The sequence below is a fragment of the Macaca mulatta genome, chromosome 1 (assembly GCF_049350105.2).
Source record: "Macaca mulatta isolate MMU2019108-1 chromosome 1, T2T-MMU8v2.0, whole genome shotgun sequence".
NCBI classification, from domain to species: domain Eukaryota; kingdom Metazoa; phylum Chordata; class Mammalia; order Primates; family Cercopithecidae; genus Macaca; species Macaca mulatta.
Window position 1 is genome coordinate 139,183,593 of NC_133406.1, and position 25,075 is coordinate 139,208,667.

The 25,075-nt window shown below is 37.5% G+C and overlaps 1 long non-coding RNA gene across 1 annotated transcript in view; it reads right to left on the bottom strand.

Annotated features, from left to right (window-relative positions):
* LOC106999933 (uncharacterized) overlaps positions 1-25,075 on the bottom strand; it is a 62,225-nt gene that overhangs the window by 364 nt on the left and 36,786 nt on the right. The window lies entirely within an intron of this gene.

The window sequence follows — 25,075 nt, forward strand, 5'->3', positions numbered from 1 at the left end:
GAGATTCAATGAACTCAATGTAGAAAAACAAACAAATATGTGTTTATTAATAATATTAGTGATTCCTTTCTGAAAATGGCTTTGTATAAGTACCTTAATTCTCATAAGTGTGAAGCAATCCCACTGGAATGAAAAGAAGTTCTGAGTGGAGAATTGAAGAGCAATTCAGTAACTGGACTAAATATCAAAGGTACTAAGAAGCTGGAGATGTGATCTACTGAATCCTACCACTAATTTTCTGCTCTGTCTTCTATTCCCATTCTCCTTCCAAACCTGTGAATAGATCTAGACATACTAACACTTCCTACATTTTTTTTGAGTCTCACTCTGTTGCCCAGGTTGGAGTGCAGTGGTGCAATCTCAGCTCACTGCAACCTCTGCCTCCCAGGCTCAAGTGATTTTCCTGCCTCAGCCTCCTGAGTTGCTGGGATTACAGACACGTGCCACCATGCCCAGCTAATTTTTGTATTTTTAGTGGAGACAGGGTTTCCCCAGGTTAGCCAGGCTGGTCTCAAACTCTTGACCTCAGGTGATCTGCCGGCCTCGGCCTTCCAAAGTGCTGGGATTACTGGCATGAGCCACCATGCCCGGCCATACTAACACTTCCTACATTTTGAAAGAGAGGACTCCAGAAAATTAGCCTCATTCATTAATTCCAAAAATTGTTGTTTTGTAGCGTGTAGTTTGCTGTTTGGTTTTGGAGCCTTTCTTTATGCTGCTAAAGTGTCATGTACTCTGTGGCATTCAGCATTCAGTGTCTGTCAAGTGATATATAAGATGAATTCATAAATAAAAAGCCCTGATCAAAGATTAAAGAAAGAAATAAGAATAGCAACAAAAACTTCTTTCTTTGTGAACATTTACCCATATTATTAATAATAATATAATTGTTAACCCATAATAAGCACCCAGGGAAACTATAATTGGTATAAAAATAAGATAATTATATAAACAACTATAAAATATGACAGAATATAGGAAGTGAGAAAGCATTACAAGATTTAATGAGAAATGGGATGGAGGGCTCACTGACTAAAAAGCACTACCCTTCTAGCTGGCTAGGTCAACTCTATCACCATCCTTTTCTTCAAATTCATCACGGTCTCCAAGCACTCTGTTTCTCCAATTTCTCCCTCTTTTAATTTATCCTTGCCCCTTACTTTAATTCCAATACATCTTCAAGCCCATGGGTCATCAATCCCTCTTTTGCTAATATCTCAATTTCCCCTCTTGCATTATTCATATCACACAGCATCTGGCTTTCCACAGTGACCTTCTCTCAGTTCTTCAAATGTTCCTTCTTCACTCCCACCTCAGGGCCTTTGCATATGTTGTTCCCTCTGCCTAGGACACTCTTTCATGTCCTTGCATTCCCTTAATCTGCTCCCACTTCACTTAGCTGGACTCTTCATTCTTCAGATCTTTGTGTAAACCTCACATCAGGGAAGACATTCTTGACCCCCAGCCTAAGGTGTAGCCTTCTAAACACGCTGCACAGACCCCGGAGAACACATGAAACTTGAAATTAGTTATCAACGCCACTTTTGTGTTGGATTATAACCTCCATTAGAGTGGGTAATAATTCTGCCCTAGTTATTACTCAATCCTCAGCTCTGGTTTATCGCTTGATGTACACCAGGCATTTGATAAACATCTGTGCCATAAATGAAACAATGAAAGGAGAGGAAGACCCCACACATTCAGCTGGGATGATCAAGGAAGGATTTATGGAGGAGAAGGAGGCCTGTGCGACAGGCTTTGGGCAATGTACATAGTAGTGACAAGCAGTGGGAATAATTGGTGCTGAGGCCTGGAGACAAGCGAGTCGGTGGATGCTCAGGGAAGAGTGGAAGGTTCATTTTGGCCGTAAAGGATGGACCATTCAGGAGAGTAAAGGAATATATTGGGCTGGAAAAGAAGGTAAGCATAATATGGGGAAGGCAGGCCTGTTTTGGAAATCAATACTTAATTTTGTAGCCGATGCAGAGACAATGAAGGAATACAGTTCATAGGTCAAACTAAAAGAGGAAAGAGAATGTATATAGAAAACTCATTCTTGAACTCACAGTGATACTACAGGCAAGAAAAAATGGCAAAAGCCTAAAATGGACTGCTGACTGCATGAAATAAACAGAAAAGAAAAGAAGTGATAGAAAGAATTACATGTTTAGGATGGATTGTATAAAGAATAAAATATTTAACTAAAATATTTGGGGGGAGGCAGGAAAAGAGATAAACCAGCATGCCTCTTGAGGTTCCTGTAAGAGTAACTAGAAAGAATGGAATAATCTAGATGTATACATGGTGAAGGGAAGGAAATAATCAGTTTATTTTGTAACACTATTGTGCTAGATTTTTAACATTTTAGCTAGAATATAGTAATATTGGGGTAAACACTGTAAATCTGTGGCTGAAGATCAATGCAGAATTTCTGCTCTAATGAGATATTATATTTACATTTCTGGTAATATCCTTAGTCTGTTCACATGCTTGTGTAATATAAAAGTATGTTTTAAAAAAAAGACTGCTTCAAGCCATGAATAAACAATGTGTGTTTTCCTGGAGAAATAATTGTACAGAAAATTTGAGGCAATAATCGCCAACCCACTTAACCCCCTCCTCCAACTTAAAAGTATTTTTATATTAAAACAAACAGAAATGTATTGTGGAAGAGAATACAAGATTCACATGGATTTTTAGATAACACTCAAATTCCAAGAGATTTTGTACTTGGCAAACTGCTTTAGGGTCTACCTTCCTTGCCTCAATCTCTTACCCTTCAGTTCAAGTTTATTTTGCTAAGAAAGTTATCTAAATAGCCTGTCCACATCTATACTGCTAGCAAGTGGCAGGGCAAAGCAAATTTTAAATCAGATCCCTCCAGAGCCTGTGCTCTAAACCACTAGAGTAGACACTGTCCAATAATTTAATGGTCTTTTAATTTTAGTTAATATTATATTTAGCATTACTTACCAAGTAAATGACAACATAAGGCCAAATGCAGGCCGCAGGTATTTTTCAATAATGAATTAGCAGGGGCTCCAAGAAGACAGCCAGAGAAAGTGATTGTTCACAGTGCTTGAGAGGCTGAAGATGGGATTATTGCAGAGAGAAAAAGGTTACAGTGGTTTCCTTAGTCCTCTACTCACAAATTAAATGGTTATGTTACATATTCTTTTAAGACACAAGCCATCCTCCAAACTTTTAAAAAACAGAGAGCCTACAGCATTTTCCTGTTCAAAACCTTGAAAGCACAGTTTAGAAAGTCCTTCACAATCTGGCTCTAAACTACCCTCCAGCAACTAATCCCCATAGAAACTCAGCTCCAAATACATCAGACTATTTATTAATTAATTAGTTAATACAATTAAAAGTCTTCTTGAAAAGGCAACCTTAAGGTAAAGACTTCAGGATAAGAAAGAGTTGTACAGATTAAAGGAATGAAACAGGGTTGGGAGAAAGAGAATTCCCTGCAAGAACATGCAGAAACAACATCCCATAGGAAGAAAGAGCGAGGCCACTGACAAAAGTTCATTCAGGGAAGATGGTAGGGGTGAAGCTGCAAAGGCAGGTAGGCAGAAGCCAGAAAAAGCACTTCGCAAGGCCCATGCTCCAGTGGGCTTTCCTTCTAGGGAAATGGAAAATCAACAAAAGGTTTTAAGAAAGGAGCGGCATGCTCAGATCCGATCTGTGCTTAAGAAAGTTCACTCTAGATACCCCTTGGAAATGATATTAACACACGTTGTGTACCACCATTACTACTTCCAGATGTATGCCCTCCACTGACTTTTACAAGTAAATGTGGAAACTGACTAAGGGGTTTACCTAAGAAAACTGGTTTTGCACTCTCAGGTTTCAAAATATAGTGATGAAAAGCACAAACGCTTTCCTCTTAAAATCTCGGAGTGCATGTTAGAGTATTTTTTAAACTTTGGTAACCGTAAGAAGCAAATTAGAGTACTCCATTTTAAAAACGTTGCATAATACATGAAATGTGATATTACAGCATTACCGATCCACTTTAAAATGTTTTTAAAAATGTACTTATTTAAATACAGAAATATGATCAATGAATACAGAATTATATAATCACCAAGAGAACTTACTAGAGTTTTCATAATGGTCTCTTTGCTCTTCTTCTGCTGATATTGGCGCCAAAGAAATTAGGTTATAACTATTGTTTCTTTTTGTGGCTGAAGAGACATTTCCAAGTACAGAATGAATGGAGTTCATTCAGAAGCCTTGCAAATGGGCTGTGGCCCCTTTTTTAATGCATAATAGGCCCAGCAAGGATATTTAGGACAAAACCAAGTTTTACTTTTAACCAGTTGACAATCTTCACATTTTAAAGAGCTCCACACGCTAGATTTACTTAGGCTTATCTGTTCTTTCATCACAATTTCTATAGAAGAGTATTAAGGATGCCAGAGTCACCCACTTAGGGAAGGCAGACAGTTTTTTTAAAATAACAAGATAAATCATATGTTGCTTAAAACCTAAATTACAGAGAACATAGGAATTTCCAGTAGACTAAACTTGTCACAGTGACATGAAACAATAATATTTGAGAAAAAAAAAAAAGAGAAAGAAAGAGCTTAGTGGAGAAGCAAGTCACTGGGAAAGGGAAAAAGCTTAAAAGTCATGCATATCTAAAGAAAACTAATGTTTTGTCGTTGTTTCAGCCACATCTGAATACATTACGGTTTAATGTACTTTAAAAAAAATTTAAAGGCAAAACATACAACAGTTGGGAGACAAAGTGGTTGTAACCCACTTCCTCCACACCCTCTTGACACTTAACATTGATACTTTGTGTGGTCTTTGGCTTATGCAGTATCCTGTCTCATTATGACTGGACTATTAAGAATCAAGTAACTGTCCCTGGGCGTGGTGACAGGTGCCTGAAGTCCCAGCTACTCAGGAGGCTGGGGCTGGAGAATCCCTTGAGCTCAGGGGCTCGAATCTAGTCTGGACAACATAGTGAGACCCCGTCTCTAGAAAACAAACAACAACCAAAAAAACCGAGACCCAAACACACAAAAGAATCCAAAATCAAATAACGGTCATCAACAATACAATATCCAACTGTAGTTCCTTTTTTTTTTTTTTTTTAAACGCACAGAACAACCTTCTGAAGGTGCCAAATTTAAAGATGGTAAAGTAACAGAGAAGTACACTGTAACCTAATGCTATGGCTTCAGAATAACCCAGTCAAAAGATTTTCAACATGAAAGGAAAGGAATTTAAATTAGTTGCCCTCGAGTTCAATTTTGAAAGATTCTGTATTTCTTTTCCTACTTTGGCAAGGAATACAAATATATTCCCATATTGGTCCAGAGGTGTAGCTCTTCTTCTCAAAGTAATTTGCAGGTTGGACTACAAAGGAGATACAGTAACCCAGTGAAAATAGAAGCAAGACAGGTTCTTGGCATCTGCTTATGCTGCTGCCTGTATTTCTGCCCACACTGGCTCAGGCCAAACAGGGCAGCATCCAGTGGACGGCTAAGGGACCTGTGTCCTCCACACTTCGCTCACCAGCAGGGAGTCATTATTACTCCTTCACATTGGGTACTTTTGAAGCAATTCATAGAAGCTCTTCTTAATGGCAATATTGAGGATTAAAGAACAATTCTGAGACTGAATCATTCTGTAGGGAAAAAACACAACTGTCTAAGTCAGGGGAAACCATCTCTGACAGAAGTTTTGCTAAAAGAGAAGACAGCTCCTCTTTTCTACATGCTTCTCAAGGGCTAAAGGCTGCGGAGAGATATTGCTAATTGAGTCCTTCATGTTTTCATTCGGCAAATTTTTATCAAACATATCTAGAGCCATATTTTATTAGTATTGTTTAGTTACTGTGTGTATATTCTAAGCATTTTATTATATAATAATATACACTGTGGAAGTAATAGTATTTACCTCACTGGGTTGCGAAGAGTATCTAACTCAGTGAGTTGTGAGATAATAAACATAAAGTGCTCATAAACCATAATCCTGGTACATTGCAATTGCTCAGTAAATGGTCATTCATGTTATTGCTGTTACGAAAGCAGCTGATGTAAAGCTTTGTTTCTTGGTCCAGAAAGAAGTTGCCTTTAATGGAGATATCCAAGGCTAAATAGTAACACTGACATTTGAATAGGATCTGGAAAAAAGGAGAAATTTTTGACTCAAAGGGATTTATAAGGTTTTGAAAAACCCTAAAACTTAAGATTTCTTGTATGCTGTGGAATTTCTGAAGTTTGTGAAGAGACCTGCACTTTCAAGAATTTAGGCTTCGATGTTGAATTGGGAAATTTGAACCCTGGCTCCATTACTTTTTATTTCTATACTTTAGCTCTCTTATGTGTAAAATGAGGCTAATAATTCTACCTATCCCTCAGAGCTTTTGAGAGAACAATACATGTAAATGTTTAAAATAGTGATTGGTACTTAGCTAGACATATCTCAAATCACTACCATCATGATCACCAAATGGCAGAATTGACAAGTGGGATTTGTGTCTTGTTGCCTCAGATTATCTTTGATTTTCTGTACTCTTTGATGTCTAAGATAATTTTGATTCCTATTATTCTATAGCTAAATACTCTAACATGAAGCAATTACTATCCTTTCTGTTTATAAATTGGAAGGATATCTTACAACACAATATTGCAAGGAAAATAACCACACATTGGTAGGTTCAAGGAAAAGAAGAGGAGAAACCATTAGGAAATGAAGCCACCTTGTCCATCTTAGGGGATGCTCACTCCTATCCTTCATTTTGTTTCTTTCAGCTCTCAGTTTTCCCTGCTTCTCCACTGCGCCTCCAGTCTTAGTCTACATGATATTTAAGCCAAAAGTCACTCATAACATTTGTTTGTTTGTTTGGCCTCTAAATTTACATTCTTAAGAGACTCCTGGTGGCTTAGTTTGCCCTCTAATAGATTGCTATGGTAACACTTGTTTCCATTTGTCTACCACTCTCCCTGCATCCTCTTAACTCCAATTTCTGATTACAAAAAAAAAAAAAAAAAAAAGGAACCACCTGTTTCCTGAGCACAGAGTTACATTATTGAATCCAGTTGGCTTACACAGATCCTTAGAATTTGAGTCTTAAGTGGAGGTGCCTTGGGGTGCTCTGGGTCAAAGAGTTCATGAGTTCTCAATGCTCGAGTCCTCAGAATTGTCCTGGTTTCTAACCTCCTGAAGCTCGCTTGTTCAGTGATACCTTGGATTCTGTGAGCTACTCTAACAATTTTCGTATTTAAGATGGTCTCTGCTGCATACGCACCGTTCTGCTTTTTGCAACCAAAAAACAAACAAATAAAACCTATGTGGCTGAGTTCCCTTGGGGGAATTTAATCAGCTGTGGTCAAGTAGGGGCTCATTCAAGACAAATTAATCTGGAGGAGATGTTAAGGGTGGTAATTTGATATATCCATAACAGGGGAAAATGGTGGTTATAAGAAAAGAATCAGACTTGTGCCTACATCTACTACAGTCTTAGCAGAATAAAACAAACCCCATTTAATTAAATTCCATTTAAGTCAATAGGCATTACAATGAGGCATTCATTAGACAAGCACTCAGGGGATATTTAGATGGGTAAGGCTAAAATTTCACTCTCAAGTAATGGCTAGTCTGGGGGAAGACTACATGTACACATATAAGTACAATACAAGGCAAGATATGCTGACTACTGTGATAAGATAAAAACATGGAGGAAAGAACAATTAATTTGGGTTATGGCATTAGCCAAACAGGTCAGCCTACTGAAAGATTCAAATAGCATGTTGCAAGTCACTGATACAAAGGAGAGAAGGAGCCCTTTTAAAGAGCTGTGGCATTTTGAGATCTTGAGTAACATACAAATGGAGAAAGACTCCTCAGGTTTGTAGGCACTTCAGAAATATTGCTTTCTCACTTTTTACCTCATTTAAGTACAGGTCTAAGTAAAGGTCTGTAGAGGCAAAAATCCTTTCTTACCAACAAGTGAGTCCTTCCTTAACCCTAGTCTTGGGCTGGTAGGAAGTATCCCTATTCAGTGTCCCATTTCCTCACCAAGGTTGTTTTCCATTCCTGAGTTAGTTCAACAAGGGGAAAACCTGGATTAATGGCTCCCACGTCTTTGAAGTGAAGAAATGTACGTCATTTTTCTCAGATCTTAAATCTGGTGACTCGGCACAAATTCTAGCCTCGCATGTATCCCTCAATCAGACTGAGTATCCATTGCATGAACAATGACCCACGGACACCAGTGTAACCCCTGCCTCCTCACCTCCTGCACTGGCCCTGCGGAACTAAGATTCTGCCTTTTATGTAGCCCTTTTTCCTGAGAACAAGTTATCCTAATTCTTGGCAGTCTTCTCTCTGGTTATAACAGTGGAGTCTCTACCATGTGTTTTAAACAATTCTGTTAGAACCCGACTAATATCTTCCTTACAATGGAGCAGGTGTTGGCAAACTTCTTTAAAGAGCCAGATAGCATATATTCTAGGCTTTGAGGGCCAGAAGGTTTCTGTCACAAGTATTCTGGCATTTTAAGTCCTAAAGCAGCCATAGACCACACTTAAATGAATGGGTAGAGCTGTATTCTAATAAAACTTCACTTATAAAAAGAGGCAATGATTTGGTCCTTGAGTATAGTTTGAAGACCCCCTGCTTTTGAGCATCACTGTTCATGCATTCAGAATTCCTTATTACCATGACCCATCTATTTGCAAGAAAGCTCACCTTAATCTTTCCCAATCCTCCTTTATTTGCAAAGGCATAGGCTTGCCCATCTCACAGTTAACAATATTCAAGATGTGCATGTACCTTACTTCAGTTCCTGGTATACTCCAGAGCCCACGTGAACATTTATGTGTACCCTGTCATTCCATCTAGAGCCAAAGTAAAAAAAAGAGAAGCCAGAAGTAGTGGTATGTATATAGTTATCAGCAGTTTGAGGGGGAAAAAAAAAGAAAATAACCTAGCCTAAAAGAAGTAATTGTTGCTTCTGGAACAAGAGGAAAGGAGAAAAGTTATAAGACAACAATCTGTTATATTCTGCAGGGAGCAGAGATACCTTGGCCAAAAGTAAAGAAAATTGTAACTCTTTAGACAATGAGAAGAAAACTGAGGTTCATAAAAGTTAAATGAGAGTTCCACATAGGCCTATTAAGGAATTCCTGCTAATTATATTCATCTTGAAGCAAAGGTAGAAGATGTATTGCAATATCTCAAATTGGAAATCTAAATATATTTTCTGAATAAAGTTGTTAAATAGAGTGATTTTTTAAAATATAGTAGTAGGTTTAATAGGAATTTGTAAGTGGCACAAAACACAATAATAACTGCTATTTAGTTGAGTGACAGTGTAGTGGACATTTTTTTTTTCCTGATTTTACCATCTAATATTCATTCCCTTTCTTTTGGTAACACTATCAACAATTTTCTTTGGACAACCATGCTTCCTGTGCCTTCGGTCCCCCTGCTTTGGATTGAGCTGAAACTATCCAATTCCAGGGACAGACATGTGATCTAACAAACTATTGAACCCCCCTGAATTTACAGTTGTTTTAGGAATAGAAACATGCAAGTTTGTCTCATCAAAGTGAGGCCAAGACTTCTATAGATACTTCTGGGGAGAGTTGCTCTTTTTTATGTTATATTAGAAACTGGCAAGATGTGTAAGTTTAGAGTTGCTAAAGGATGACATTAGGAAATAACTTCTTTGAGAGTTAAAGCAAGTATTAAGAAAAATAGGCTGGAGAAATGCAGAGACCAAGTCCTGAGAATATTGTTTGAACCCTTAATATTTCAGTAATGAGTTAATTTTTTTAGCCAATTTCTTTTATCATTCTCTTCCTCCTTCCATTATTCTCTCCTTCCATCCCTCCCTCTTTCCTTCCCTTTTATCCCTGCAACTGACAGTTGTAAAAGAAAGTAAAATAATACAACTTATTTTATGTGAGTATATATAGCTTTCCCTGAACTCACAAAACAATCCTATGGGTGATTATAATTACTCGGTCAACTGAGGAATTGCACAGTATGCCGCTGGTCATGCTATGCATAGTATGCGATTCCTCAGTTGACTTCAAAGCTACGATTCAACCTCAGGCCAGTATGACTCAAAACAGGTGATCTTCACTATACTCCCTGCCCTCAGGTAAAAAGGCTTCTAAGGGAACTAAGCTTCTAGGTCTCAGCCATTCATATCTACTTCTAATTTAGGGGCCATCTCTATACTAGGGGCATAATGTGATGATAATAGATCAACTTTGGCAAGTGATGTGAAAATAAATGTACTTTTGAAAATGCAGTGACTCCTTGACAGGTGCCCTTTAGAATACTGGTGAATGGCTGTTATAGAAAAGTCATTTCTGAAAGGTATTATTATAAGGCAAACTGCATTTTCCACTTTCATCCCATACCTAATGTCAGGGATATGTTCTAAGAGAAAACTTTTATTCTCATTCATTCTGCAACAAACATGTAGAGACATTTAGAGCTCACCAGGCATTGGAGAAATGTATTGGGCTGCCTAGAACAACAATTTAGACCAACGTTTGCATGTTTCCATCCCAGAAACGCTTGTAGGCCCAGGGTGGTTCAATATTTTGATTGTCCAAACCTGGATCATCTACCTATCCCTGGAATTAGGGATGGTTTCAGTTCAATCCAAAGGACAGGAAGGCCATTTTAGATTGATAAGCCATCTTATGTTCCTGGTATCTGTCTGAAATAATTATATCCTGAGAGCTCTCACAGTGTGAAGCTTTCTTCTACATGTAAAATTTCACAGGGAACCATGTTTTTCAAACAAAGGCATAAGAACCTGAGAGACAGTACAGCATAGTGATTAACAGGGCTGGCACTGAAGTTCAAGTCCAATCTCTTCTCAGCTGCATGACGTTGAGAGAGTTTTATTTAACGTCTCTGTGCTTCTTCATTTTCCTTGTCTGTAAAATGGGAATGATAATAATCATACCATTATTGTTAGTTCCCCATCCTCCCCTAAGGTTCTCAACTAAATGAACTACTGACTTGCTATCTAACTTTTAATTTGAATATTAATAGATTATATTCACTTATATTGTGAATAAGTGAACATGTTTCACTTATTTCTCTTATCTCTGTCACAATCTTTTATGCACACACGCAAATATGCTACATAAATTAGCTCTAAAAATGAGCAACTTGTAATACATGCCCAGCATTGTAATGTAAGTTAAGTGATATTTTATTAGGGAGCAACTAATGATTTTTATCATATAAAATAAATAAGGAAATTTATCAAGATAGTTTTCATCATAAAATATATTTTTAAATACCTTTCTTCCTAAATTTTCTATTAAGTTTGACATAGCCATATGACTTACATAAATTATATTGGCAAAACTGAAGCTAATTATCTGAAACCATTTAAAGTATGGCTATTTCAGAACAATAATACGAGTATCACTTAAACAATGTTATAGTGTGTACACACATATCTGTCTTTCTATCTAGCTTAGGGGTGGGAGGACAGACTGAGGCAATAGGGAAATCTCTCGTTAGTTTAGGAGTCAGAGAAATTTCCCTTTACTCTTTTCATCAGAAAAAATTAGAACAGATTATTGGAATCTATTTCAAACAAATAAAAACTTTCCTAGTGTTTCTGAAATGCAAAGGCTAAAGTGTCTAAATTGTCACATAGAAAACCATATGACTCAGATTCCTAATACAGTTTTATGAATGAAGAGCTGAACCACTTTGTTATATACAAAGGACTAGATAAATACCAGAGAAATGCTATACTCCTGGGGATTAATTCTTTTATTACTATTTAACTAAGTTGTCCTAATGATTTATCAGTTCAAATGTGATATTAAATGCTATATGTTGCTCCATACTTGATTTTAAGTGAACCAAATGCTTAATTATAGTATTTGGAATTTTTTTGTTATTGTTAAAGGTTTTTTAAGGTTTTTATATACTTGATAGTAAGCTGAATACTTAGGTTAGCTTCAGTTACACAATTGTAAGATTTTTACTATACAAATATTCTTTTAGAATTGAAATTTATGCCAACTTTTGCATGTTTTCATCTCTTAAACAATTGTAGGTACAGGGAAGGGGGGTTCAATATTTTTATTGTTCAAACCTAGATCACATACACACCCCTGAAATCAGAGTACAGACAGCTGATATTCAGAGTGTAGACAGCTGTCTAAACAATAAGAACTCTATGTATCAGGACAGGTGCTGTTATTATCCTCCAAATCTACAACACAAGTGTTGATTTATAAAAGATTTGGAGGGATAAGGTTTAAACATTAAAACAACAAGCAAATATCCCAGTAAAACAAAGCTGCAAATTTCAATCCATTCCTTACCCAAGAATCAACTATTCAATGACAAATTTCAAGAAGTACAGGGGTTGTCCACTGCTTTGGAAGTATTTTGATAACACGTAATAATATCCAACTGTGGAAATTTATCACAGCTACCTAAGAAGCTCAAGGTACCACTTCAAAGCATTACCAAGAATCACCTAGCATATTTCCAAAACCTGAAGAATCAACTTAATTTACAAATTGTTAGACTATGAGTTTCTTCGAGACATGGACCACGTTTCTCCTCATGGTTTGCTGGTACCTTGCACAAATTAGGCACTGAGCGTGTGAAAGAGCATGGCAGACTGAAGTCCTACACCTACCAGAAGAAAGACCACACACCCTTGTAGTCACATAGCTCCAACCTATTGGCCTAAAATCAGTGGCCGGATGATCAAAAGCAGTGGTTCCCAATTGGGGATGATTTTATCCCCCAGGGATATTTGGCAATGTCTAGAGTCATTTTTGAATGTCAGAGCTGTGCAGGGGTGCTGTCATTTAGTAGGTAGAGGCCAGGGATGCTGCCAAACATCTTACAGCACACTGGTCAGCCCACACAACAAAGAATTATCTGGCTGGAAATGTCAGTAGAGCTGAGGTTCAGAAACCCTGATCTAAAAGTTAATTGAATATTTGGCTGGGCACAGTGGCTTATGCCTGTAATCCCAGCAATTTGGGAGGTCAAGGTGAGTGGATCACTTGAAGTTAGGAGTTTGAGACCACCCTGGCCAACATGGTGAAACCCCATCTCTACTAAAAATACAAAAATTAGCCAGGCATGGTGGTGCATGCCTGTAGTCCCACCTACTCAGGAGGCTGAGGCATGAGAATCGCTTGAACCTGGGAGGCAGAGGTTGCAGGGAGCCGAGATCATGCCACTGCACTCCAGCCTGGGCGACAGAGTGAGACTATGTCTCAAAAATAAATAAATAAATAAATACAATAAAATAAAAGTTAATTGAATATTCATGACGGCATCAGACAGACAGTCAGACAGAGTGGAACTCACTAAAATATACCTTAAGTTTAAAAAATTTCATTGCAAGATTCAGTACTCATCTTCCAAAAGAGAAAAGCTGCTGGAATGAAAATGTGGAAGTAGAATGAAAAGCCTTCCATTTTCTCTCAATGAACACAATTTTTCATACATTTTCGTGTTTATCACCACACGTGATATTCAGGAACTGTGGAAGAACATAAGTGATAATGATAGGCTGATACATAAGGAGTCTCATGTCACCTAGAAAGTAGATTGACTTTTGTTAATGAGATATTTAAAGAGGTCAAATATGGAAGGGCTAGATTTGTATTCAATATCTAGCATAAGAATAGTGAAATAGGAAAGGTAAAGGTGATAATGGTAAAGGAGGCAGTTAACATCTTTTGTGTCCTCTCAATCTGCCAGATACAATGCTACAACACCTTATGTGTATTCTCATTTGACTAGTAAGATCTATCAATCTCAGAAGTTAAATGTTCCAGAAAGTATACGATTTGATCATTTCTATAAAAATTGTACTATAATTTCTATTTTACAAGTCTCACTCCTCCACTAGACTGGGGCCTTCTGGAACCTACCCTCCAGAAGGCCCCAGTCTAGTGGAGTGGGACTTGTAAAACAGACTGATAAAGTAGAAGTCCTAATGATGTCTTATTTATCATTAGGAATTATTCATCATTAGGACTTACTCATCATTAGGACTCCTACTATACCACCAAATAGGCCTTTCATTAAAGATTCATTAAGTGAATACAAGTAACACTGTGCAACAAAACAAAAATCTAGGGGAAACCATCTAAAGTCCTTCAAATTCTAAGGAGAAGAGAGGTTGTCATAAGTCTAGTCTGTGAGTTCTTCCATGAGCAAGATACATTATCTTTGTATTCACAGCTACTAGTGAAGAGTCTAACACACAGCAATTAATGAGAATATTTTAACTTGAACTTGGGACTGTAAATATTTTCAAAAGTGTTTCCAAGAAAGGGAAATGTGATCCTCTCCTTTACATGGATCTTGACTCAGCAAATACAGTTACTTCTTTTTCTCACGTGTACTTGTTTACAACTCTGTGTGGTTCCTGCCATTTACTGCTCAGTTCTGATAACAACAATGAATGGCACTCAGACAAGGTCAAAGGGAGGCAACATTTTGCTTGAGCGATTTCTTCATTCAGCTACATATTATATGTGAGTGTGGATGCAGAGTGGGTTACAGAAGTAATGACAAATACTCCTTCCTTAATTCTAACACAGAGATCTACAGCTGCCTTATTAGATTATTGCCTTATCTGGGGAACCATCCTGTGGTGCTGCAGTGGATACTGTGGAAAAAGGAGGAAGCAAAGAAGTGAAAACAAGACAGATGTGCCAAGTCAGAAACTACATTACAATTTTGAGTATATTATTCAGATACCACCATCAATCAATCCTCCCGATGTTTTATTAATGAAGACAAGACTTACATCTCTTCCCTTTTATAGCCACTCAAAAAAGATCTCACAAAACTTCAAAAATCAAGCATATTGGCATTAATAACAGCAACCATTAAGAATTTGCTTGCTATTTTTTTGACTTAGAAAAGATGTTTTCTTCATTAGCTTCATGAACTAATATTTATGAAGTACTCTCATGTATTGTACATGCATATCTATCATATACTACTCTGAGAAAGTTAGGGAAGTTTCTGCCCTGTGAGGTTTTTTGTGTGTATTGCAGGGAATGAAGGAGAGTTAAAAAGAAAGATCATATTCTCTCCCTCTCAACTGTCATAATCAAAAACACTATAGCTGGACACAGTGGCAAGCGCCTGTAGTCTCAGCTACTTGGGAGGGTGAGGCTGGAGGATCATTTGAGCCCAGGAGTTCAAGACCAGCCTGGGCAACACAGTGAGACCCTGTCTCTAAAATATAATATTTTATATATATATATGTGTGTATATATATATATATAAAACTGTAACTTAACAATAGCATAGATCTGACCAAACCAAATGATGAATATACACCCTCAGAATATGGAGTGGGTGAGTAAACATAAAATATCACTTTCAAAATTCTTTTTAACACAAATGATTTCTAAATTTACTGATTCTAAGATGAGAAGAAAAATGTCCCTTAGATAAGCTCTGGTCACTTAGGGTCAGTTTCCAACAGCAGATTCCTTCTCAGTATACTACCCAATGGTGGAAGATCCCCAAAGTGGACAGCCGGAGAGCTGCAACACATGCAAAACACTTGCAACCCTTCTTGTTTTCTTATTTTTCCTGTTTTCATTGGCAGAATTTTTTCCCTGCTCAAAGCAGAGTTGCAAATGAAAGCAGCTGCCCAAAGTGGAGGAAGTTCAAAGACCAGAGAAGAAAGAGAAAGGAGGTGGGGGTCAAATGAGGAAAACAACTGAAGACAACACCAAGACTCTTGGCAACTCTGCCTTGTATGAAAGTCTAAAGCAGAAAACACATTTGTGGACAGATGGACTGATGGCAGCTTTGGGCAAAGCAATATAGCAATATGCTTTCAAGTGACTTAACAACTGAGCATTATATTTTTAAACAGACTTGAAAACTTTTAACAATCCCAAAGCAAGAAATATTTCTAAATATTTTCCTCTGAACTTCTGATGGTCACTTTTTTGGTTCCTGTCATATATTTATTCATGTTTCTGAATCATGCTACCGATGAAAATCTATTTAAAGTTATTGCATGAGTTTCCTTGGCTTTCATTACTTAAAGATTATCAGGAAAATACAGGTGTAGTTATTTTGGAGTCTGACTTCAATAGGTACATTTAGAAGAATTCGTGTATATTTAGCATTTATTTTTTAACTACAAGGTTTAGTGCTTCATTAGATATTAAAATTTAATCTTGAAATTCTTACAAAAGGATTATAGTTAAAATATTCATTGCAATTAATTATTTTATTTTTATGGAGAAATTAAAGAAGTAAAATAAATAAAACTTATGGGACATTTCAGAATACATTTAAAAAATGTTTTAAAAATATATAAATACTCTACTGTATTTTAGGATTTTTAGAAATATTTTATGCAAAATTAATGTACTTATATTTCAATGCTAACATATAAATTCTGGAATGTTACAATTCCAAAACAGACTAAAAAACTCACTGGAGTGCAAAGATTCTGGAAGACAACTTGTTTGAATATATTTTTGCAAGTTCAAGTATCTAAACTTTAAGACAAAGCTTTTCTATTGCCCTAGCTTCTTTAAAAAATATATTTACAAGCGAGAATGACTGGAAAATGGGACCTAAAAATGTTTGCCGTATCTAGAAATTTCATAAATGTAACTGTAGAGCGGTAAACTCTTTTAACAGACTGACCGCCAACTCCAGAAGCCTTTTCTTTCAGTCAACACTTTCCCACCGTGAGAACCATTTCTCATTAACAACCAAATTGTTTTCCAATGCTGTGCTATAAGGGGTTTCCTTAGAAACCATTTGGTAAAAGACTGTGGCTTTCTTCCATAGAAATCTCAAGCAGTGAAAAGGCAGATTTTCTGGCATAAATCAAACCCAATTTCTAGGGTTCACTAAACCCTTTCTCCTCAAAATAATGTTTTGTGACTTGATCTTAGCAGTTAATAGTACATGCAGGAGAGCTGGTGTGAACCAGTTTTAAATGAATTTTATTCCATCCCTTTTGTCATACAATTGAAATCACTTTGAGGGCTTGTTATACCTTGATAAAGGTTTAACTGCACAACTAATGGACAAAATAATACACTTAACTATGTGGTAAAATGTGTAATTTTTTTCCCACCAAATGTGCTCTGTGAATTAATCTTTGTATTATTAGGACAATGTTATGTGCTCTGATTTCAGAGTTGTTCTTGCTTGTAAATATGCTATTTAAAATAAGTTGTGACAACACAAGTTTCTGTGCTAAAAACATAGATATTTCATCCGGCATATATATATATGTATATATATGTATATATATATACACACACACACACATATATACCAATAGTGTTGTAGAAAATTTTTAGATTCATATAGATTCATATGAAATACACCAAAAAGAAGCATGTGTACCAGCAATTACGTCTCTAGTGTATACGTGACAGAGTGCTTTAAATGAAAATCCAAAATTATTACTGGAAAGGAATAATACATTTCCACATCTCTATGCCTTCTGTATACTTTGTTTCCTTTACAAGCAATGTGCACCTGCCTCCCAAATTTTATTCCTCCCTCAGACATTGCTGACTCATCTCCTCGTTCACTCACCCATTTATTCATTCCATACATTTTTACTGCACACTGATTATTTGCTGGATTCTCTGCTAGATGCTGGAGTGAACAAGATAATGCCCTTTCCCCCTTTTCCCATGGAGCTAATGGTCAAAAGTGATTCCTTCCCCCTTCCCTGACTTCCTCAGACAAAGATAATAATTTCATTCTCAGTCCTACCATCATTCATCCATTGAACAAGTCTCTAATGAGCAATTACTATATAGTAGGCACTTGCCATATCATCTTGCAATTATTTACTTATGAATCTGTTTTGAGGAAAGAGGCTTTATATATCTTTGTATTTTGAGGACCTAACACAATTCTGGAATATAATAAATGCAAAGTAAATGTTTTTTGAATAAACAATTGAAGTAAATGAAAATATGCTAGCTAATAGACTAGGTTTTCTGTTATTTGAAAATTATCAATAATATACCATAAGTTTACAAAAATATCAGCCCTGCTTCACTATAAAAACTTGCACTGAACATTTTAGAGACGTGAAAGATGGAAAACCTGAGAAATAGTCAAGCTGTTCTAAGATGTTTTTACAACTAGGGTTTCTGCCATATTACCAGGCAAGTTTTTCCCAAGATTGAATTAATATGCTTATAGAATGATCCATCTAAGTTTGAAAAATAATTCAAAGTAGAAATCAGTCTTCGTAACCCATTTATGCCTGAGGTTGCAATTTTTTGAATTTTTGCATGAAATTCATACGTGTTACCTAGAAAAATTTAAGGAACAAAAATTTGAAGAGAAAAAGTTTTTATTGTGTTCCATTGTTATGTGGCAATCAAAAAATGGAACACTGGGCATAAATGGGTTGGTTAAGGCCAGTATTGTGACAATTTGGTTTGAGGATTTTTTTTTTTTTTTTCCTGGCAGTTGCAAGATTTAATCGAGTGAAAACAGAGCTCCCATGCAAAGGAAGGGGCACCAAAGGGGGTTGCCGTTGCCGGCTTGAATGCCTAGGTTTATATCCCGATCATTGTCCCTCCCACTGTGCTCTCAGGCAATAGATGATTGGCTATTTCTTTACCTCCGGTTTTTGCCTAATTAGCATTTTAGTGAGCTCTCTTTACTATCTGATTGGTCGAGTGTGGGCTAAGTTGCAAGCCCCGTGTTTACAGGTGGAACCAGTCACCTTCCCAGCTAGGTTTAGGGATTCTTAGTCAGCCTAGGAAATCCAGCTAGTCCGGTGTCTCAGTCCCCGCTCTCAACAGGAAAATCCGAGTGCTGTTGGAGAGGTTGGCCCATGACCACTTTAACTGCTTCCTGCTGAATTGGGGCATAGTAGGGGTTGTGCAGTTGAGATTTCCTTGGGAGGGGTGCCCGGGACAAGCACCAGCCCATTCCATCACCCTCACAGAGCCCTGGGTATGCTTGACCATTGAGGGCCAGGAGGTTAACTGTCTCCTGGACACTGGCACGGCCTTCTCAGTCTTACTCTCCTGTCCTGGACAACTGTCCTCCAGATCTGTCACTATCTGAAGGGTCCTAGGATGGCCAGTCACTAGATACTTCTCCCAGCCACTAAGTTGTGACTGGGGAACTTTACTCTTTTCACATGCTTTTCTAATTATGCTAGAAAGCCCCACTCCCTTGTTAGGGAAAGACATTCTAGCAAAAGCAGGGGTCATTATACACCTGAACATAAGAGAAGGAACACCCATTTGGTTTGAGGATATTTTAATTAAGAAATGCAACCTTCACCTACAGAATAGGAGAACATTCTAGGAATCTATCCATCTGACAAAGGTCTAATATCCAGAGTTTACAAGCATCTTAAAGAAATTTACAAGAAAAAATCCCGCTGAAAGTAGGCAAAGGACATGACCAGACACTTCTCAAAAGAAGATATTCATGTGGCCAATGAACATATGAAAAACAGCTCAACATCATTGATCATTAGAGAAATGCAAATCAAAACCACAATGGGATACCATCTTATGCCAGTCAGAATGGTGATTATTAAAAAGTCAAGAAACAACAGATGCTGGCGAGCATGTGGAGAAATAGAAATGCTTTTACACTGTTGGTGGGAGTGTAAATTAGTTCAACCATTGTGGAAGACAGTGTGGCAATTCCTCAAAGATCTAGAAGCAGAAATACCATTAGACCCAGCAATCCCATTACTGGGTATACACTTAAAGGAATAAAAATTATTCTATTATAAAGATACATGCATGCATATGTTTATTGCAGCACCATTCACAATAGCAAAGGCATGGAATCAACCCAAATGCCCATCAGTGACTGATAGACTAGATAATGAAAATGTAATATTCCATGTATTTACCATGGAATATTATGCAGCTGTAAAAAAGGAACAAGATCACATCCTTTGCAGGACATGGATGGAGCTGAAAGCCATTATCCTCAGCAAACTAATGCAGGAGCAGAAAACCAAACACCACATATTTTCACTTATAAGTGGGAGATGAACAATGAGAACATATGGACACATGGAGGGGAACAACACACACTGGAGCCTGTTGAGAGGGTGGAGGGAGAGCATCAGGAAAAATAGCTAATGTATGCTGGGCTTAGTACCTGGGCAATGGGATGATCTGTGCAGCAAACCACCATGGCACATATTTACCTATGTAACAAATCTACATATCCTGTATATGTACCCCAGAACTTAAAATAAAAATTGAAGGGAAAAAAAATGCAACTTTCTACTTCTAAAGGCATCTCCCTGGGATTGAATGCCCAAAATATCTACTGTAATCTGTAAACCTGACAAGATCTGCCACCCTGCTCCCACCTCTCTAACCTCATTTCCTGCCATTCTCTCCCTTCTCATCCTGCTCCTACCAAACTAACCTCCTTGCTATTCCTTGAATATGTCCAGCAATTCTGCTTTGGGATCTTGGCACTTGCTACTCCCTCATCTGCTCTTCCTCAGATACCTTCAAGGCCCACTCCCTCACTCCTTCACTTCCTTCAGGTCTCTGCTCAAATCACCTTTTCAGACAGGCCTTCCTTGACACCATATCTCAAGCAGCATACCTGCCCCATCCACTCTGGGTCATTCCCTAACCTTCTTAGGCTGCTTTACTTATTCATAGCATGTATCACCATCTGACATACTATTTACTTTTGGGTTTTTTATCTGTCTCCTCTATTAGAATTTAAATTCTACAAGGCTAGAGATTTTTGTAAATTCTACTAGCTATTTTGTAAACTCTACAGGGCTAATATTTTGACAATATTCCTAGTGATTAGAAATGTTTTTAAACATAGAAAGTACCCCATAAATATTTATTGAGTGAATGAATTTGATCAATTTATCTGTAACTGTATACTCAGTATTAATTGTCTCTATTGTGGTGTGTTAACAGCTACGGACTAATATGGTAATAGAAGCCCCCTGAATTTATACATTAGGAATTTAGTTTTTTGAATATCTGATACACATTTTATTGCTGATTTAGAAGCCCAAAACTGTAGTCCTGCACTTTTTGCCTCCCCGAATCATCTTGCCTCAAAATCATTGTATTAGAAAAGGCAGTTCTGTGAACACCAACAGATTCCTGAACATTTAACAGCCTATATGAAAATGGGGATGGTAGAGGAGACATGATCCTTCCCATAGACAGTTTTATTCTAGTGGAGAGCCTCAAAGTCAAAGTACTGTTTCCTCTGTAGAGAAATTCTTGTGAGAAAGTCTTAAGCATAACTAATTAGTTCTGAGTGGAAAAAAAGCGCTCTCAGTTAAGAAACTCATTTCATTGACTATTAAGGGAACTTTTTATAAAACCAGCTATGGAAATAAATCAGTGGTTGTAATATGTTTAGTTACAGTCATCAAATGCAAGAAAAGACCAATTATCATAAGGTTGTGAAGAAAAAGAATATCAAAAGTTTCTAAAACATTTTAATTTAAAAATATCAATTGCACAAATGTTCTAAATATATACTTCGACTATCCTTTTTTTTTTTTTTTTTTTTTTTTTTTTAATAAAGACAGGGTCTCACTATGTTGTACAGGTTGGTCTTGAACTCCTGGGGTCAAGTGAGCCTCCCACCTCACCCTCCCAAAGTGTGGGATTACAGGCATGAGCCACTGCACCCAGCCTACTCATCTTTCTTTCCCTATTTCTGACAATTATTTGATGCATCTCAAACTTGCCTGTGAAATACTGATATATTAAGTTAGAAATAACCAATCACCTGCTTTGGATTTATATCGGGTATTATACTAGATTATCACAGAAATGTAATAAAAGGAACCAAGGGCTTACTTAAATTTATGATAAAAATAAAATTTGAGAACAATTTATTAATTAATCCATTTTCCTAGTTAAGTTGCTCTTACCTGCTATATCCAGTTACTATCTTAGTTCTACAATCTGATTTTTCCAAAATTTGTCCATAGCATTTAACTTTCTCCCTCATACTCATGTACACACACGTGCAAGCCCATCTGCACAAGTACACACACAGGAAAGGGATCCTGGTCAAACCTACTTACCAGCTTTATCTATGACATCACATAAACCTTTCACCCCAGCCATCTGGCTGCCGTTCCAAGTCTTTAATTTTTTTGAGCAGCAATAAGTTTTAATTTGCAACCTGCTATTGCTTTTAGTTTTAAACTGGCTTGGCATTCTCACTCAGCACTAACCAATACATTTTGGGAATCGGCTCTTACACGTATGTCTTTTCACCTTCAAAATATTAAGAAGGTAGCTGGGTGCAGTGGTGTGTGCCTGTAGTCCTAGCTATTTAGGTGGTTGAAGTGGGAGGATCACTTGAACTCAGGAGTTCAAGACTGGCCTGGGCAACATAGTGAGACCCCATCCCACCTCCCCCTCCCCACCAAAAAATTGAGAAGACTGCCAAACTTGGATTAGGTTAAGCAGCAGATATGTCGACACTTCAGAAACAAGGGCTAGAGGCCGGAACCAGGCTGGTGTTAGGATGACTAACTCATCCTGTTTCACTTGTTTAGCCCTGAAATTCCCAATTTCCCGGAATTCCCTGAGTCCTGGGCAAAAGGAGACAGTTGTCTCACGAGCGAGAGGTGGAAGGAAACTGAAATGAAAGCACCCTGATATTTTGGAGTAGTCCAATGAGCTACTTTGAAAAGAATGGTAAGTGCAGATGTGGTTTTGAGAAGAGTCAGGGCCAGTTAATTTAGCTGGTGAGGCAGGATGACAATGACTGTAGACAGACATCAAGAACTGGAGTAATCTGGACTGGGTTAATGTAGCCTTGGGGGTATGTATGCAGCAACATGATACAAAGCCTATGGTGTGAAAGATAGCCCAGGTTCCATTTATTTGATAGTACAGCTGGCAGTGAAATTCTCTGACCTGGTGAGAATGAGTTTGCTGATGGAGAGCTTCAGATTATATCTGTGAAATACTGTGGAAGATAGACACAGATAAAATTGAACTCAAAGGGGCTCAAGGTTACACAGCTAAGAAGAGGCAGTGCTAAAGCTTAAGCCCAGATCTTTCTGACCCAAAGTTTGTTGCTCAGGCAACCTTTAAATAAAAGGTTATGCTATAAATTCTATTCAGAGAAATCCACTGTCTTCTAGTAGTTGCGTCAATGTCATTTCCCATTTCCTAGATTGTTAAATTCTTTGAGGGTAAAGACTATTCCATATTTATCTTGGTATGTTTAACTGGAAAAATACTCAGAAGACAATAAGCTTTTGATAAATGTTGAATTAAACAAAATTAAATGAGACATAAATAAGCCTTTACTCTTATGAGGTGTTTTTGCTTGCCCCATGGAATGTCCTTCTTCACATTCTGTTCAACCTTAAAGCCCAGTTTGAGTTCTAGAATATTTAGGTCACAGAAATCTCTCCTTTTGAAATCTACCTCAGCATTTTATCTTTTAATGTAATTAAATCTTATTATTCTGAAAGGTAATACTAGTGGCTTTGTATCCATCACTATTATGCTTACAGCAGACAGTCAATCAACACTGATACTTGAAATCAAAAGCAGAAATCTGTCAATAAATCTGTTTTCTTAATAACAATTCAAAGCAGGAATGAACATTCAAAACAGGAAAAGGATTCTAAACCTCCTATCAGCAGCCAGACATGACTATAGTCTAGGTGTTGCTATTAAGTGTGCAAAGAATTCCATTTGTCTTTTTTTTATTTTTTATTTTTTGAGATGGAGTCTTGCTCTGTCACTCAGGCTGGAGTGCAGTGCTGCAATCTCGGCTACAGGCGTGAGCCACCACGCCCGACACCATTCGTTTGTTTTGTTTTGTTTTGTTTTGAGATGGAGTCTCACTCTGTCGCCCAGGCTGGAGTGCAGTGGCGCGATCTCTGCCCACTACAAGCTCCTGCTCCCGGGTTCACGCCATTCTCCTACCTCAGCCTCCCGAGTAGCTGGGACTACAGGTGCCCGCTACCACGCCCGGCTTATTTTTTGTATTTTTAATAGAGACGGGCTTTCACCGTGTTAGCCAGGATGGTCTCAATCTCCTGACCTCGTGATGCGCCCGCCTCGGCCTCCCAAAGTGCTGGGATTACAGGCGTGAGCCACCGCGCCCGGCCCCCATTCATTCTTTATGAGCAGCACCACCTCTGAAACTTAGAGACTGTTACCGTGTTGATAAAGTTATCTTTAAAAAAACACTTGTTTATGAAAAGGGATTCTCGGTATTTTTATAGGAGAAAAAATTAAGATATAGTTGCTATCAAAGCTGTTAAAACGGGAATACTTGCAAGAAAAAACTAATAAAATTCCAATTACTTTGGGGGGCTATATTGCAGCAAACCAAGTCGTGAATATCAAGTTTACATATTCATTATTTCTGAGTGACAGACTGAGGGGACAAATGAAACCACAAACAAGTGAGAACTATACCACTAAGTACAAAAGTAAAATGAAATACACACTTTCTACTTTTGAATCAAAAGTTTTACTTATTTTTGTTTTGTAATCATTTAAGACCTCTAAACTGCAAAAGGGATTTTTTTTTTTTCCTTAATCCAAATCTCTGCTAAACTCAATTTTCTTTTTCCACTAGGGCTCGGGAAACAGTATGTAACTGAGTACTGACTTGGATTTTGTCAGAATCAAACAGCTGAAGTAAGAGACAAACCAAAAGCACGTTTCCTGATTCCTGTTTTCGGTGCTGAACAACAATTTCTATTACAGCGCAAGATTATACTAGTGAATAGATAATTCCAAAATTTTGAGTTGCTATGTGACATAGAATGATCCTGCTTTTAAAACACCAATGGTAAAGTCAGAGCAGAATTAGTGTAAAGTGAATGAATAAAGCATAAGTGACAGGGCTTCTCTGCACAAACCCCTCCCAAGGTCCAGAGAGAAACACAAGCATTGTATTTAGTGATCATACACTTTTGTACAATTTGTAAAAGTAAGATATATTAACTGCAATCAATTAATACCAGCGTCTCTTTTCATTATGGGTTCTCCATTACTTCTCCTCATGGTAGGGATGTTGGAGTGGCTACGCAAATGTT